This window comes from Cryptomeria japonica, chromosome 7 (assembly GCF_030272615.1).
Source record: "Cryptomeria japonica chromosome 7, Sugi_1.0, whole genome shotgun sequence".
Lineage (NCBI taxonomy): Eukaryota > Viridiplantae > Streptophyta > Pinopsida > Cupressales > Cupressaceae > Cryptomeria > Cryptomeria japonica.
Genome location: NC_081411.1, coordinates 95,806,393 through 95,811,291, shown reverse-complemented (window position 1 = coordinate 95,811,291; position 4,899 = coordinate 95,806,393).

The following is a 4,899-nucleotide window of genomic DNA, read 5'->3' as shown; positions in this document are numbered from 1 at the left end:
TTAATTTAACTGGAGTAGAATTTGACTACAGAGAACTAAAACTGAACAATGTCACTGATGCAGAACTTAAGTTTTCTATTAGAGTAATTGGTTACGGTTTCTTCCAATTGGCAAGGGAAAAAAGTGTACCCTGTGCAGCAATTGACTTGGCCTATAAAATTGTGAAAAAGGGAATGAAGATTGACTTGTGTGAAGTGTTATTGAAAAACTTGTTTGAGAACCTGAACACAATAAGGAAGCCAAAGAAAAACAACTCGGCAAATACACTGAAGTTTGGTTCACTTATTGTATGCATGTTTTTCTATTTTGAAAAGTTCTTTCCCTCAGTTGGTAAAGTAGTTTGGGAGATACACCAACCAATCACCCATCAAATTAATGACTTTATCAAGAAACTAGGAGATAATTTTAATGATATCATGGATGACTACTTCAACAAATTTCAAGAGAAGATGCACAATAGGTATCGGATTCCACCACAGCTAGTAGAAAAATATAAGGATGATATATGTTTTGAGGTAAACACCGATTACTATTATGTGAATGCTGTTGAACCTAGGACTCAATCTTTGCCACCAATGGGTTATGAGATTGACTATGATATCACACAACAACAAATTGATGCCTATCTTTCATTACAAGGCATGCTATTGAGCTGAGATATGGAACTTTTGAAGAAGTTAAGGAAAAGGTTAAAATGAGCATTGTAGTACCCAAAGCTACAAGGAAGGCTACTAAGATGATTAAGGCATTGCCAGAGAAATTCGTAGAAGAATCTACCTCTACACTTATCAAAGGCACTCTTGCCATTACTGCAGAGGAATCAAAAGCTCAAGAGGCAGCAATAACATTGAGTACAGAACTGCCTAAAGGTAAAGTGTTAAAAAGAAAGAAATAGGACACTTCCAAGGCCCTACTGACTCCACCAACAAAAAGACCTAACACTAGAGCATCAGCTGCATCACCGAGTAAGAGACAAAAGAATGTTACTGCTCCCAAGGTAACCAAGACCTACAAGAAATCTACTTGGAGACTCATTTTGGAAAAAGAGTCTAGTGATACAGAGTCTAAGGATGCCAACAAATTCCAAAATTGTAAAAAGCCAGAAGGTAAATATACATAGTGTAGAAAACTTCTGTGCAAATCTGAAAGAATATGGTGGATTTAGTTCATTTAGATTTGTTAAGTATGAAACCCGGAACAATGATGAGAAGAGACAAATTGAAGAAGTTGTCATCTGCATGCTTCTAAAGTTTCGATTAATTCCATTGGAACTAGCAAAGTCACTTCCAGATGAAGTTTATGCGCATATTGATAATAGGTGGAAGTATGCAATGGACTCAGAGAGACAAATTAGAGAAAGAAGTCTAGTCCATCTATTTCCTGATATGTTTGTAGCAGAAATAAGGGAGCATTTGAAAACCTACAATTCAAGGTTTCTTGCCAAACAAAGCGCCCTAAAACTGATGAATGGGCTCTACATTGAAGTAGAAAAAGAGACAAAAGCAATGTGGCAGGAAATTTTCAAAAATAGGGATGTCAATGAACAATCTCAAGTTGAACTTGTTGATGTCACCGAGCATGATCCTGATGTCACCGAGCAAGGTCCTAATGCTACCGAGCAAGACCCAACTGACACTATTCAAATTGATGAAGATGTCATGGATGCAGAAGCACCGGAGCAGGAAATGATAGAAGGCACAACCTATGCAAAACTTGTATCTAGTGAATCAGTTTTAGAACAAGTTCAGCCTTATCCGCCGGTGAAGCCACCTGTCTCTACCGAAGCTCCTAAGGATATAGATCAAGGTACCAAAGGTCACAAGTCTGGAGCAGCAAAAGATACAACCAAAGATCAGACGTCTCAAGCACCATCAAGCACTGTAAATGTCACAGCTGAGACCCCTAGCACCGAGACACCCAAGGACACTACAATGGCTACAGGAACAGACCAAAGTGTTGCATCTACCGAGAAACCTACCAAGGGTCAGCAAGCCTCCAAAGCTATTGTCTTGGTCCAACTAACCAAAGGTAAAGAGAAGAAGGTGAAAAAGCATAGTTTTAAAATTGATCTAACTAAACCGATAGTGTTGCCCAATGTGGATATTTCAAAATTAAAAGGGCAAGCACTTACTAAATTCAGTGAACTATGCAAGGCAAAGGCCGAACAAGAAAAATAGATGGCCATTCAAAAGAAGAATAAAGTACTACAGAAGGTAAAGACATTGCTGACCGAAATGTTACCTTCAGCTACAATGTCAACGGATGCAGCCATCCACATTCAACTGGATGAACTCCTTAGTAAAATAGAAACATCTAGAGTCGATGCATCTGAGTACTTGAGCAAGCTAAAAGACAAAGAGCTTACTGTCAAAATGATAGAAGAATTACATAAATCCATTGTTGTTGGCAAGGTAAAACTTGTACAATTTATTGCTGAGTTATCCCCTCAACTCAAGCACATTCTTTCATTATTTTAGAAACTCTGCATATTTTCTTTATTCATTAAAGACAAAAAGAATAAAACTGATGCAATTGAGAAAGAGATCACCGATCTCTTAAATAAGTTGACCCCAGTGCCAAATTCTATTCAAAATTTCTATACAAGGTTACAACAGCTCATGGCACAACAGTAAGAACTCAGAAATGAAGAGCATAAGATCAGGATGGACATTATGAAACTCCAGACATTATTCCTTCCTCATCTATCATCAGTTCAAGAACAGATCAATAGAGCCACTTACCTCTCTACCACAGAAGAGGGAAGCACATTAGATGGCCTAATTTCATTATTGGTTGATATTAATGCACACAACTCTTTAATGGATAGTGTAAAGGATGCACTCTTTGTCGCTCTCACCGAGGCCCAGAACAAGTATAAATCTATTTTTGATCAGTTGCCACCTCCAAATGGTAACTAAATTTTGATGTTTGTCAAAAAGAGGGAGTGTATAGTAGTCAAAGTATTCAACCATCAAGAGTGTAAATACATAGGGGGAGCATACCATGCAGCAAACTGAAGAGCGTATAACAAGTAGATATTTTGGGGAGTGATACAATTTTGGTGATACAGGTTTTTGATATAGTATTATTCGGAGTATTGTATATAGGAGAGTATACCGAGAAGAGTATGTAGAGAAAGCAGAGTACACAAGCGCAGAACAGATCCAAGCATACAAAATCATAGTTATGTACAGTATAATGACAAGGGGAGTATATTTGATTATACGATTTCTTTGACTATTGTATATATTGTCAAGTATAGTCATTTTGCTTATATATAGATTTTTGAGTTATGACTTTGAAAGTAGTTTTTGTCAAACATCTCAACTAATGTTAGAAGGGGAGATTGTTACTAGTTACCAAATTGCCATTAGTTTTTATATTCAAAGTCATACTATACATTCTAGTCAGTTAGCACTACCGAATCATGTAGTCGGTATACATAGAGAAGTCGGTATGCACAGTCTAGTTGGTTGCAGAGGTAAAGCAGTCACAAAACGCAGTATACACTGAGCTATCTATCGAGTATCTTTTTATGTCTACCGAGCAGTAAAGATGACACACTGAGTTGATATACACCGAGTTAAACGTGTTACCAGATACATTGAACCTAGACATACATATGAAAACGTGTTACAAGATCGAGGCACATCTAACCGTTATCACATTGGAAATTGCAACAAAAGATTGTGTATGATTTTGAGGTCATCTAACCAATGAAATAATTTGCATGGTTATTCATTCAATAAATCATGTTTGTAAGATCAAAGCAATGAATTAGATCACTGCCATAAGAGATCTATTTATATAGCATGAGTTAAGTATGTAAAATGCATGAGAGAAGACTGTTACAGAGACACAGAGGTCACTGAGAAGGTTTTCGGAGAATAGTCAAAGAACAGAGTAAACAAAAGGGTGTACCAAGTTACTCTATGAGTTACCAAGGTATGCTATAAGCAAGGTAATCTTATTCTGAGCATATAGAATCTGTTATAACATTTCAGATGTAAAGTTGCAGATATTTGCAATGATTTTATTGTAATATTGTGAAGTTGTAAGAGATACCTCTAACAAGGTAAAAGACTCTAATCAAGTCTATAAATTGTAAAGCCTCTAACCAGGTGCAACATTTAGATTAAGTGTTGTGAAATCCTTTAACAAGGTAGATCTAATAGATCTTGTTACTCCTAACAGGGTAAGCTATTAGAAATAGCTAACATGTGTAGCTCTAACCGAGCTTCTTTATTATTGCAGTAGTGAAGTTGTGGGTGCCATCCCCACTGCAGTTTTTCTCTCTAACCAAGATTCTCTATGTAAACAAAATATATGTGTTATGGAGTGAATCATGTATGATTGGTATCTATTTGTTTTAAATTTATTTTATGTTACTACACTATTCTGTTTATGCATAACAGTAAAGTTATTATTTGAGAAAAGTTTTGGAGTACTGATTCACCCCTCCCCTCTCAGTACATTAGCTTTCCATATTGGGCCTAACACTTAGCACAGGATCTCGGACCCCGAGACCCCAAGGTAGTCGGAAATGAATCTGTCATGGCCACTTCAGAACCAGCGGAGGCATGCTGGTTGGAGGAGCAAAGACATTTCATGAAGATAGGAATGTTTCTTGAGGGTCTCCCCTAGGAAAAAGGAGGTTCTATAGGTTGCAGAATAGTAGTTTTAGATTGATAGCTGATGTCCTTCTTAAAAGGAATTTTGATGGAGTCCTGCTCCGTTGTGTGAATCAAAGCCAAGCTGACAAGATTTTACATGAATTTCATTACGGTTCATCAGGAGGTCACTTCTCGACACCGACTACCATTATCAAAATCACACGTGCCAGATATTTTTGGCCATGTATGTTTAAAGAGGCGCACACCATGGTGAGAGCGTGAGAGA